This window comes from Hemibagrus wyckioides, linkage group LG12 (assembly GCF_019097595.1).
Source record: "Hemibagrus wyckioides isolate EC202008001 linkage group LG12, SWU_Hwy_1.0, whole genome shotgun sequence".
In the NCBI taxonomy this organism is placed as follows: domain Eukaryota; kingdom Metazoa; phylum Chordata; class Actinopteri; order Siluriformes; family Bagridae; genus Hemibagrus; species Hemibagrus wyckioides.
In genome coordinates, this window is record NC_080721.1 from 4466000 (window position 1) to 4479908 (window position 13909).

A 13909-nucleotide genomic window follows, 5' to 3' on the forward strand; every position below is an offset into this window, starting at 1 on the left:
CCAGGACTGGATAAATACAGCCCACAAACGCTTTAAATAACGGCTTGTCCTACACTTTTGTGTCAGTGAGGGGAAAAAAAATGTCTGGCATTCTGCTCCTGAGCAGGCATTGTAACCTTTCACAGCTTTCTAATCTTTTTTTTTGGCCTGGTTTTGTCGTGTGGTTGACCGAATGTTCGTTGATATCAGACATCACAGCAGTAGCAGTGTTTTGCGGTCTGACGCTGCAGAGACGTTTTGGTTTTAAATGGTTGCCACGTCCAGGTTTTCATGTGATATATATATCATTTCTGATTGGGTGTCTACTGCTGAGCATCTTCTAACACCGCAGTACAGAAGTGCTGCTTCAGAGCAGAGTCTCATAACTCAGGGTCTAAATCATAAGCGTGAGACGTTCCTCTACCCGGGTTAAAAGCAGGGTTCAGAACGTCGATGACCCGGGGTTAAGCTCGCTGTGAAAAGTAAACCTCAAGCTCATTTTTAATGACTGCCACTGATGAAGCTCTGAACCTCTGGCTTTGCTCTCGATAACTTAAGTAGGTCAGTCGTACCTGTATAAATATCTGTACTGACAAGTACCAAGGAATGTATTTATGCTAGGCCTGAAAGAACAATCCCAGCAAATTATATCTTGAGCATAAAAATATTAAAAAATAAACAATTAATAAATAAATACATTTAATACACATTCTGTTTATAAGGTGCTGAAGCTTATAAAATAAATAAATTAATTAATTAATAAATAAATACATTTAATATACATTCTGTTTATAAGGTGCTGAAGCTTATAAATAAAAAAATAAAAAAAATTATTAATTAATTTTAAAAAAGCTAACTACGGAGTCAAAAATCCGAATATTAAACTGAAATCTGACCGGAAACGTGTCTAAAGAGCGAGTCTCTCAGCTCTCTCTCGTTCTTTATTGTTCCTTAAGGACAGATTCCTGCGATTTCTAGCTGGTGCTCTTTGAAAGGAGTGTTTGAATAGCGCTGTGCCGCGCCCAGAGCACTTTATTCATGACTCAAGTTAGCCAGAGCGCTGCGTGTGTCCAGAGCAGAAGTGGACACTGTGTCACGCTGCACTTTGGAATGCAGTTTCGAAAACCAATCGAAGCATTCGTTTCAGCCCAGTCCCCCTGTCTGTGGTGTTTAGGGTTAAGAAGTAAAATGGCTTCTCCTGTAAGAGTTTACTACTCAAACATGATGAGCTGTTTTGTTCGTAATTAACTGAATCACAAATATTAAGTGTTTAATGTATTTAACTATATCGGTGCTCTGTTCTTTACACACACACACACACACACACACACACGGCTGAGGCAGAATCTAATGTTTTACACTTCTGTTTCCGTGTGAATGTTTCATTACAAACAAAAATGAGTTCAGGAAATTAGAAATTAAAGGAATTAAAACCCTTTAAATCACTAATAATAAATAACTTTGTTGTTTTCAATTGTTTTGTTTTAGGATTTATTTGCTGTGTTTGGATTTATGGTGTTCTTTTTGTTTACAGTTTTTCTTTTCTTGTGATTTTTGTTTAGTTTTTCTTAGTTTTCCATTTTTTTCCTTTTGCTTGGTTTTGTTTTCTTTTTTGTTTTGTTTGGGTTTCTTTTCAATTCTTTTGTTCTTCATTTTCTTTTACTTGTTTCTTTGCTGTTTTAGTGTTGCATTTTCTTAGTATTGTGTTTGCTTTATGTATTGTATGATCTTTTCTGATTTAAGCTTTTTTTTCTCTTCTGCTTTTGTTTTTGTGTAATTTTATTTTGGTTTTGTTTGGCTGTTTTAATTGTTGGTGTTTTTGTATTGTTTGTTTATTTTTATTTATTTTTTTTGTTTTCTTTAGCGTGGTATTTAGTCTTGTGTTGTTTTGTGGGCTGTTTTCAGTCATTTTGTTTTCATTTGTTTTCTCTTTTCTTTGGTTGTGTTTTTTTTTCCTATTTATTTTTCTCGTGTGTTGCGTTTCGATCATCCTCCACGTGTCCGATTCTCAATTTTTGCTCCAGTCACTTAAAAGTGCCCGAAACTACAAGATTAATGAATATTACTGATCAAAGTCCAAGTTTTCTGTATGCATGCACTGCCTATATAGCTCTGGATACGGAGTGAATAAACACTCGTGTTCAGCATTGGACTGGTGATAGCAGTAACAGCTGTGATGTAGAAGAACTGCTCTTGAACTAATTGTCCTTTCTGTTAGCAGGGACACGACTCGCAGCAAAGCCTCCATCATGCCATGTGTTACAGTAAAGTCTGCTGAGAAACACAAACTGTCCCGACTACGACTACTAATACTCCACACAGCCATCGTTATCATATCAATCCCACAGACAGCTAGTTAAGGCCTAAGTGATGAGATCAACAACATAAGCAGTTGAAACAAGTCTGCATCAACACCATCAGTTTCAGACTCGAATACCGATACTGACACCGACATGAGTAAGCTACTCACCTACTATTGCGCAATCTGGGCATGGTGGAACAAATGTTTCTAATCATAAAGCTACATAAGATGCTGAGGATTGAAACAGAAGGACGCAGAAACATTTATGACAGGATACCGACTACTAATGTTCAACCTACATTATTAAGCATTATTACATTACGGAAGCTACAATTTTAGCCGAGTGAATTAGACTTCCTGGGAAACCAGAACACGTGGAGACGTCGTATTTTACGAGTCACAAATCAACATGACCACAGAGTCGTAATTACGAGTGAGAAATTCAAGATTCTGAGTCAGTCAGAAAACATGGTGGTGCTACGTTTTGGCTTGATGATAGATTTGTAAAATGTAATGTTTACTCATCATAGAAGCTGATTTCAGGCCGATTTCCAGTAAAACAAGCTTATTTCCTACAAAAATTCCAGTGCAGGTGCTTGTACAATTAAATCACGAGATAATACTGTATGTAACTTCAAAGTTTACATAAAGCGAAACTCATTCATTTTCAAGAAGTAGTTTATAACCCTTGTTATATTTTTTGTAGTTAATTCAAAGAAAAGTTAACCTCCATCTTGTGCCGACCAAAGTGACGTGGACGCACCTGACCTCATCATTTACGACTTAAATACGTAAAAACTTCCCAGAAGGAAATCCCAGAAAGCCACAGTCAGTCTTGAGCAGCAAACTGGAGCTTTCACTTCTCTTTGATTCGTCCACTCTTGTGTTGTCGTTTGTTTTTGACAGGAAGTGTTTATTCCTCCTGCAGTAACACTGTGTATACCGTGCAAGCATTGAAAATGAAAAAACACAGTACGCTGATAGTGTTGCCTTTCAACAAAACATAAGCCGAGCTTCGTTGGGTTTCATTCATCTCTTGAGCTGACATCAATCACTCTAAGGAATGAAGAAGCAGAAGAGGCTTTCATATGGATGACAACGCCTCCTGGAAGATTAAGGTGTGTCCCAAATCGCATACTTATGCACTATTCTACACATTGTATAGCACAAATATCACACAGTGCGTTCACACTGAAAACTCCAACAAGAGAAAGTAGTGCACTTCAAATACTCGGGGTCAAAATATAAATAAACATGGAAGTGTGGAATGTCGGTCACTTTATGCACTCGACTGTTCAACTTTGCTCCCGTTCGAGACGATACAGTCCTTTTAAAAGTCATACACGAGTTAATAGTGCGTAGTGTAAGTGTGTAGTACGTGATTTGGGAAGCAGCTTTAGACTTTCAGGCTCTTTTCTAATTCCAGGCATGGCCCTGAGTACAGCTTCAGAGGTTGTGGCTGTACAGTGACAGCTTTTCATTTCGGCACGAATGCGATGCAAGGGTGAAAGAGGCATGTAACGCAACCGTGAAGCTCGTTTAATTCTGAATAAGTTAGATATTAAAATAATAATATTAATAATAAGAAATACACAATAATAATAATAACTTTTTTTCCTCACAGCACATTAAACGCAGCTATAAGGTTATAGGGGAGGTGGAACCTCAAGTGGTTAAGGCTCTGGGTTGTTGACCAGTTGATCGGGGTTCAAGCCCCAGCACCACCGTTGGGCTCTTGAGCAAGGCCCCCAACCCACTCTGCTCCAGGGGCGCTGCATCATGGCTAACTCTGACCCCAACACCAAAGGATGGGATATGCGAAGAAAGAATTTCACTGTGCAGTGATGTATACATCACAAACTTAATTTTTTGCTTTTCAATATAAAGTTTTCTGAACATCGCTAATAAAAAGCAATGCAGTTTGTACGATTGTTTTTCTCTCTGTATCGTGCATGTCTGTGACAAAACCTCTTTGGCTCTTTAAAACAAATTCCTCCCCAATATAGGCTTCATGTATTTAAATGGGCGAACGCTTCATCTTCCGCCTTCACCAACACTCCTATCCGTCTCCAGTCTCGTCTTTCAGTCGACTTTAACTTGTTTCCTAGGCTTTTAAAAACTGTAAAATATGCACCTTTACTAATTGCGCCTTGTTCTGCAGGAGACAGACTGTTAAACCTGTTTCGCTGCTGTAAGCTATTTATATGATGAACCACTGAAGCAGATGAGCCATCAGTGCTGTTCTGTTCTCACGGAGCGCAACCTACACACAATCACACAGGTTTAAACACGCCGAAACGCCCCGGAGAGCAGAGCGGGCCCACTTCATCCCATGCACAGGTGATACAGAGACTTGTGGAAGTATTACACTCTGAATAAATGGATCAAAAGTGACGCCAGATTTTCACAGATTTGGGCCGAGACGTGTCGTGTGCCTTCATCACAACACACATTCGGCCCAAATCCTCTTCCGTTCACGTGTGTCACACGTGAGTACAGCTTTCATAGCAAGCCCTGATTACATGCGTCTTCACCGGAAGAATCATGTGTTTGTGGTTTCAATAATTTGAGTAGTTCTCTACTAAAACAAGCATGAAAAGCTCAACTTTAGAAAAATCAGCATCATCAAGCATCATTTTGTTTGCCGTAAAACTCTCCTGGAGGGGCTTTAAAACACCTGCTCTATCCAGTTGGTTTACAATCTGATCTTGTGTCATGTTCATCCTGTTTCTGCACTCAGTAGCTGAATAGCGCAGGGTTTGTGTGATTTTGTGTAAATTTCTTCATGCAAATTGTCAAATACCCTCGAGGAACTAATTTTTTTGTTTTTGTCTGCCAGTTTTCCCTTCAAAAATGAAGTAGTACTAAACTAGTGAAGAGAATCATATGATATATATATATATATATATAAAAATTTCATATATGGCATCAAATTATTCTCATATCTGACCTCTACACAGCTAAATACCATGAGTACCAGAGCACAAATGTTTCTTTTCTCCCTTCAGATTGTTCTACATGTGTGTGAGAGTCGGGCTACGTTCCAAACCGTTCTAAACAATACCTCATAACATTAAATATATCAGCACTGTTTTAGGACACCGATGTGGTTTGACAATTTAAATATCACTTAAGATAAGTGAAAAGATCCCGGAGAAATGCAGCAGAAATAAAAACATCTTTCCGTAACTAGCGGGTGAACCTTGCTGCCGAGAGGCAGCCGTGTTCCTGCTGTAACAAAGCCTGAGATAAAAGTTTCGACTGCTAAAAATCTGAGCGGAAAATTGACAGAAAAACACACCTGGGCTTGAGACAGCAGGCACGCTCCTCTACAAGCTTGTGTAACTCCCACAATGCACTGGTGTTCATTCCACCCTGCAGGCAAAGCGAGTGAACACAAGCACCAGAAAGACTTCAAGGAAGCCAAGGCACTGTTTAAATGATGCACGAGCCCTCGGCTGTGTGCCCTAGCGTGAATCGAGGTCAGTGCACGTGAACGTGCGGGTTTAGAGATCTACGATTTCCAGAAAAATAAATAAATAAAAGAAAGAAAGAAAAACACGGAAGTGGCAAGATGGAGCAGGACTGACTGGTTTGGTAAAGTGACCTGATCCTGCTGTGGAGTATTTACATAGCACAGAGAGGTGAAAGTACACACAGGGCTAGCAACAAAAGACTACACACGCTAGCAACCTCACAGAAGTGTTTAAGCGTTAGCGTTCTAATAGCAAAATAAAAGCTTTATGAGCTTAAAGAGCTTCATGAGTTTTATGTGCGTGTTACTTACTGTTATGGACAACAAGGCGATAAACCTGGTGGAAAAAATGCATACACAAATAAACACACACACACACACACACACGTGTTTTTTTTCCCCAGCTTTATGACGTGTGTGTGTGCACACTGTTGCAATGTGATAAAGCTGGGGAAAAAAAACACGTGTGTGTATGAATATGCGCGTGTGTGTTTTACTATCATACTTCTTCAATTCTTGGAATGATCTCCATGCTCATCCACTTAAATTCCCTCTACGACTAGATACATCTCGGCCCCATGGACACGACTTGCTTTAAATATAAACAGCAACACACTTCCTCTGTGCACTGTACCGAACTTTTATCTTATGCGATAATGCTTAAAGAAATTTTATACAGCTAACAAAAGAAAAGACCTGACCAACACTAAAACTACAGTCGCAAAGATTTTTATTTTTGCTGGTACTCATATCTGGCCACGCCCCCTTTTTCTTCCACAGGTGATGCAATCCTCATTCATCTAATCACCATTAGAGCATGAAGACACAACCTCAACACCTCGTATGTGAGCAGCATCTGTTCTTCGGGTAACCTTAAGGTCAGGTGATCAGCAAGAGCGGTCATTTCAGTCGCTATACAGCGCTGTTAGATTTATTATTTTTATGTCAGATGCATTAACACTTCATTCCAAAGATGCTGGATGGAAGCAAGCCGGCAAATCAGCACCGAGCTCTTCACTGGAACGCTTGTATCCGGGTTCCAGCTTGACTCTGCCCCCATCCATTCACAGGACACGACAGCCGGCCGAACGGTTTCTGAGAGTAAAAATGGACAATCATAAGTCATGTGCTTCGTGCTTACGTCACATGACTGGGTATTTGCTTCCCTCTTCGCAGGCGAGACTGAAGCTGCTTAGCAAGTTCAGCTGAGGTTCTCTCAGGCCTTGCACAATAACTGACCGAGATTATGAAATGGAGTTTTTTTTTTTTGGGTTCCTGTTTGGCCTGAAACAGTTTCAGTATTCTGGGTGCTTAAGTGTAGACGCGTCATAGGCTTTGAAAACAAAAGCACTTCGTCTCTGTGTGTATCGTGTGACTGTAGTTCCCAACAGCTGAACATGATCAAGGGCGAGAGACAGAGCGTTATGATGTCATAACAGAGCCCTCTTCTTTACAGCAGAATGACTACGTGCAATCTTAGTGCTGAGTTTGAAGGCAGGACACAGTATGACAGTGCAGTGCATCAGCATCATTCAGAAAGAGTTGGGAGTTTTATTCAACCTTCACATTAAACATGTGACTTTTCACCCATACCATGACTTACTACCAAATAAGCTGGTTTGAGAATATATATAAACTGCTGATTTAGGATGACTAGGATAATTCACACACATCAGACTTGTAAAGTTTACACAGAAATGTCTGTCCTGTGAGTAAAAAACCCCCCGTGTTCATGACCGAGGTCTGAGAAGAACCTCAATAGCACTACACGACGTCTACATATATATAAAAGCTCCATAAATAAGGCAGACCTCGTTCTTTACTCAGTTCCTCCAGGACTTTTCCAAATTTGCAAGGTTTTAGGCTTTTTATCTTCTGAAGAAAACTTCTTCAATTAGTGAAATTACAGGCACATGATCCCCTTTCTATAAGAGCTGAACTCATGTCCATGGGCTTTGGCTAAATGTGTGATGTTTACATGACGCGACTTCGCCCAAATCTGGGAAAATCAGCCGTATTTTTTTTAAATTTTTTTTAAATGCATGCTTCTCAAAATATTAGCAGGTTTACTTGACGATTTTGCGTTCATTTCTGTGATCACAAAGTCCTGTAAAGACTGTTTACTGTGTGTGATGCTACTTATTCGGAAGTCTTAAAATACAACCCGCGGGTATTAAAGACGATACACAAACACTTTCGCTCGTTTCTCATTCACGATCTGCAACAAGAAAGAAACTTTACTATAGTTTAAACATCAGGCTTGAAATATAATTACCCAGTATCAATTAGAAGACTCATGCCATTTTATTATTACCTGAAACTATAAGCCTCAGAGGAACGTCATGAAAAAAGTGTGGCATCTTATAACTGACTAAGCTGCTGTAACACAATTTCAATCATCATCAATCAAGTCTATCTATCTATCTATCTATCTATCTATCTATCTATCATTCATCTATACATTTATCCGTCCATCTATTCATCTATCCATCCACTCACCCATCTATCTATCCATCCATCTTTTCATCCATCCATTCACTCATACATCTATCCATCTATCTATTCATCCATCCATCCATCCATCCATCTCTCATCCATCTCTATATTTATCCATCCATCTATTCATCTATCCATCCATCCATCCATCCATCCATCTATTCATCTATCCATCTATACATCCATCCATCTATTCATCTATCCATCCATCAATCTATCTACCTATCCATCCATCCACCCATCTATCTATCCATCCATCTTTTCATCCATCCATCCATCTATTCATCTATCCATCTATACATCCATCCATCTATTCATCCATCCATCCACCTATCCATCCACTCACCCCTCTATCTATCCATCCATCTTTTCATCCATCCATCCATATATCCATCCACTCATTCATCTTTCTATACATCCATCCATCCATCCATCCATCTTTTCATCCACCCATCCATCCATCCATCTTTTCATCCACCCATCCATCCATCTTTTCATCCATCCATCCATCCATATATCCATCCACTCATCCATCTCTTTCATCCATCCATCCATCCATCTATTCATCTATACATCCATCATCCATATATCCATTCATCTATCCATCTATCTATACATCCATCCATCCATCCATCCATCCATCCTTTCATCCATCCATCCACTCATCAATCTATCTACCTATCCATCCACTCACCCATCTATCTATCTATCTATCTATCTATCTATCTATCTATCTATCTAGATATCTATCTAGATATCTATCTATCCATCCATTCATCTCTCTTTTCATCCATCCATCCATCCACTCATCAATCTACCTATCCATCCATCCCCCCATCTATCTATCCATCTCTCTTTTCATCCATCCATCCATCTATTCATCTATCCATCTATACATCCATCCATCTATTCATCTATCCATCCATCAATCTATCTACCTATCCATCCATCCACCCATCTATCTATCCATCCATCTTTTCATCCATCCATCCATCTATTCATCTATCCATCTATACATCCATCCATCTATTCATCCATCCATCCACCTATCCATCCACTCACCCCTCTATCTATCCATCCATCTTTTCATCCATCCATCCATCCATATATCCATCCACTCATTCATCTTCCTATACATCCATCCATCCATCCATCCATCCATCCATCCATCTATTCATCTATCCATCTATCCATCTATACATCCATCCATCTATTCATCTATCCATCCATCAATCTATCTACCTATCCATCCATCCACCCATCTATCTATCCATCCATCTTTTCATCCATCCATCCATCTATTCATCTATCCATCTATACATCCATCCATCTATTCATCCATCCATCCACCTATCCATCCACTCACCCCTCTATCTATCCATCCATCTTTTCATCCATCCATCCATCCATATATCCATCCACTCATTCATCTTTCTATACATCCATCCATCCATCCATCCATCCATCTTTTCATCCACCCATCCATCCATCCATCTTTTCATCCACCCATCCATCCATCTTTTCATCTATACATCCATCCATATATCCATCCACTCATCCATCTATCCATCTATCTATCCATCCATCCATACATCTCTCAAAAGATGCAGTGAGGAAAAAAGGTCACAAATATAAAAAGCTGTGTGTAGCAGATCACAGCTTGACACGACTTATTAAAGTCCTTCGTTTAACTTGGAAATCAAATCACAGTGTCCTGATTCCCACGTTCGCTTTGGACTTGCACCTGAATCACACGCCTCGATGCGCTAAATTAAACTGCCGACTTATAAAAATCAGAGGGCAGGAAAGGGGTGCACAAAGTAATGCAGCTAGAGAATTTAAAGAAAAAAACAAAATAGTACTCATGATAAACAGACGTTTCTTAATTATAAGACATTCTCTAGCTGAAAGCATTTTGATTTAACAGAGAAAATCTACAATAAACAATATACAGAGGAAAAAAACAGTAAGTGTAGTGTGTGTGAGCTTTTCTGTAATTATTAACATTTCCTCTGCTGAGTTTAGATTTGTTTGTGATGATTCCATGGCTCTGGGAATGTAACTACTTCCTGCCTAGATGAGCATAAGCATGATAAGCAAGACAGTTTAGACACACAGATACTGAACTCACAAACAGCCATGTCCTGTCAGCTGTCCCTTTCCTACTCGGTCAAAAGCCATGTATCGCTACGTCGCTCAAAAGTCGTCGCTTACCTTCGTACAAATCTGTCCTTAACTGGATGTAGTGAGAGTCTGCTCCATTTCTCTAGCTTGCGTCTTGAAAGCAGAGCCTCGGGAACCTCGCTGTCCGGGTTTCAAACCTGTGTATCAGCACCATCGGGCACAGCACTTGTTCTGACTCGCTGGCGACACACATGAGGAATGTACAGGAATGTGCAGAACGGGAGGCAGGCGTTGGTTTCAACCCAAACGACAACCTCACTGATTCACTACAAGAAGAAAAAACCATGACGCTGAACGGTTCTCAGCGTGATCCCAGGTTGTACCGTAGTTAGGACTTTTCTGGGGTCAGTGAAAGCCACCAAAGCAATAAAAACTCATGTCATGTTCACAGGAGACAGATCCTGAGACACGCACATAATGAATTAAACAACACACAGCTATCATGTGGAAAGTTGTGTCCCAAATTGCATAGTTATACACTACTCTACACCATTGTCTAGTATAAACAGTGGGAGCGTGTTCACACTAAAAATGACCAGAAGAAGAAGAAGATGATGAAGAAGTGTGGAAGTTATTTAAGTGTGGAATGTTGAACACTTCAAACACTCAACACTCGCAGCTTTGTTTACATAGTGGGAAAGGGGCGGGGCTACCAGGCGCTGATGCCGGAATGGAAAAATATTCAAGATGGCCGACGACACTCAGGTTACTGAGACATCTTACAGATCCCTTTTAGATTAGCCCATGTTGTGCGATTTATTTTTCAATATTCGGCTTAAGCTAGCGTAGTCACATTACATGCATTTGACGCCATCTGCCATGGACTGGGAAACAACTTGTACTTCCTGTTAATAAAATAGCGTCAGTGTTCCGTTAGAGACGATAAAACACGTGTAAAACTCATACACTAAACACGAGTAATATAGTGCATAATAGTGTGTAGAACGTCATTTGGGGCACAGTTATAAATGTGTGATGTGGCTCAGTGTTGATTATATTCCAAAGTGCTGTTTATATAATATTTCACTCTCCTAAGACACAATTCCAATTTCATTTAATGACAAATCACGATTTTGCAGCCATGTATAGTCACGATGTGGAACATCCACATGACAGGTTCCTGGTATTATTTAAGTTACAGCAGCTAGAAACATCACCAGCCTCACTGTTTTCCTTTCACTGTACATTAATACAACAAAAACATGAACCACAGCTCCCACTGATAAATTACTGATCACCACAGCTCCCATCAACCAATCACTAATCACAACAGCTCCCAGTGACCAATTACTCATCACCCCAGCTCCCATCAACCAATCACTAATCACAACAGCTCCCAGTGACCAATTACTCATCACCACAGCTCCCATCAACCAATCACTAATCACAACAGCTCCATTGACCAATCACTGATCACCACAGCTCCCATCGTCCAACCACCACTGCTTCCATCAACCAATCACTGATCATGACAGATCCCATCCCTCAATCACCACAGTTCGTATCAACCAATCACCACAGCTCCCATCGACCAATCACTTATCACCACTGTCCCTATCAACCAATAACAGATCACTGTAGCTCCCATCGACTAATCACCATTTTTCCTATTGACCAATAACTGTTCACCACTGTTCCTATCAACTAATCACTGATCACCACAGCTCCATTGACCAATCACTAATCACAACAGCTCCACTGACCAATCACCACTGCGCCCATCAAACAAACACTGATCACCACAGTTCCCATCGTCTAAACACCACTGCTCCCATCGACCAATCGCTAATCACAACAGCTCCCATCAACCAATAACCGATCACTACTTTCCTTATCAACCAATCACTGATCACCACAGTATTTCCTTGGCACGGCTTCTACTCACTATCACAGTTCTCTATCTGGGGTCTGGACAGAAAGTACAGCAAATGTGTAGATGTTTTATTTTGCCTACTCACCACCAAAAAATGACTTCTTAATATAAAAATAAATAAATAAACGTAAGAAATAAATTGCAATCTATAATTTTAATATTCGGATAAAACTTTATACTACTTTATTATATTATATTATATTATATTATATTATATTATATTATATAGAAACTGGACATATTTTGCTCTTTTTTTTTCTTCCCATAATTTGTAAATTAAAATACTACAGAGATCAAGGTGAATGAAACACTATGCAAATGACGTCACCCGGCGACTTCTCAGCTACTTTCCCCTGAATAGAGAGCACTCTGTGTATACTACAGTGGAAAAGGGGGAATATCCGAGATTATTCAAGTATTATTAAAGAAATAAACTTATAGAAAAACCCCGTCGTTAATTCGTGTCCACTCAAGTCCAGTATGACAGGTGCATAAAGTTGTCAGGGTCAAGGTACAAAAAACACTTAACCTCTCACACACACACACACACACACACACACACACACACACGACTACTAATTAACACAAGTTAAGTGTATCAGCTGATGCACAAATAAAAACAGATCTTATTAAGGACAGTTTATGAGAGAAAGGACAGACAGTACAGTAGAAAACAAGCTGGCTGGCTAACTTGGCTAAACAGCTAGCAACTTACCTGTGCTACCAAACCAAAGCGTTTCTCCGGGCTAACTACGATTTATAATCACTGCCATTTCTCTTCTTTTATAAAGCACAGTTTTAAGACGATCTCGTGTTTTATCGCTTTGTTTAACTTGCTTTTATGCCCAAAGTTTTGAAGAGCCTGCTAGCCTAGTTAGCTTAGTTAGCATATAACCTTGTCTAAAAGCAACAGGTTGCACTCCGAGGCTCTTGGTTCGGTTTGCGCTTCGGTGCATGATGATCATAAAACGTGTAAAAAAATAAATAAAATCAATAAATAAATAACAGCGATGTTGTCGGAGAAACTTTTTCTATAAGTCTTACCTGCTCACGGAAAGAGTTTGGGAGGCGCTTTCCATAAATCGAGTACGGCTTTTAAGGGGTTTTTGGGGGGGGGTTAGCCGTCGACAGGTTAAAGCTGGAGCTACGCAGCAATCATCTGTTAGAGAACTCTGGGGTAAAAAGATCCCGAAAACTCATAAACACAGTGGAGAAGCTGATGAAGACACGGGACACTGACAGGAATCAGAGCAGACGTGAATCACGATGATCAGAATAATCACTCAGACCTCTACTGCGGCCAGTGCGACAAGAACACGGGTTGCCAAGTCGGTCTAAACTCCCCTCTGGTATCGTGAAGAAAGATCACCTGGAGGAATGGGAGACTGGGGAAAGTGTAGAGAGGGGATAATAACCGGGTTTAGACCGTGTTATACATTTACGATGAAAAAAAAAAGGATAAGTGAAATGTGACTGATTTATTTATTTGTTTGTTTGCTGGTTGGTTTACTTGTTTGTTTAGCAGCAAACCGCATTAGGTGCGTGAGTCGCGACCTCCATCTAGTGGATTGTTTGTGCTGCTACAGCTACTGCTTCTGGC

The 13909-nt window shown here is 40.0% G+C and overlaps 1 protein-coding gene across 2 annotated transcripts in view; it reads right to left on the minus strand.

The window, feature by feature from the left end:
- Nucleotides 1-13624, minus strand: part of phactr4a (phosphatase and actin regulator 4a) — a 51815-nt gene extending 38191 nt beyond the window's left edge. The window contains exon 1 of one of the 2 annotated variants that reach the window (XM_058404424.1): nucleotides 13354-13624. The gene's annotated coding sequence lies outside the window, so the exon portion shown is untranslated. Of the gene's footprint in view, nucleotides 1-10466; nucleotides 10618-13353 lie in introns of those variants that run through there. The other variant, XM_058404425.1, reaches the window with a different exon arrangement.
- Between the last annotated feature and the right edge of the window lie 285 nt (nucleotides 13625-13909).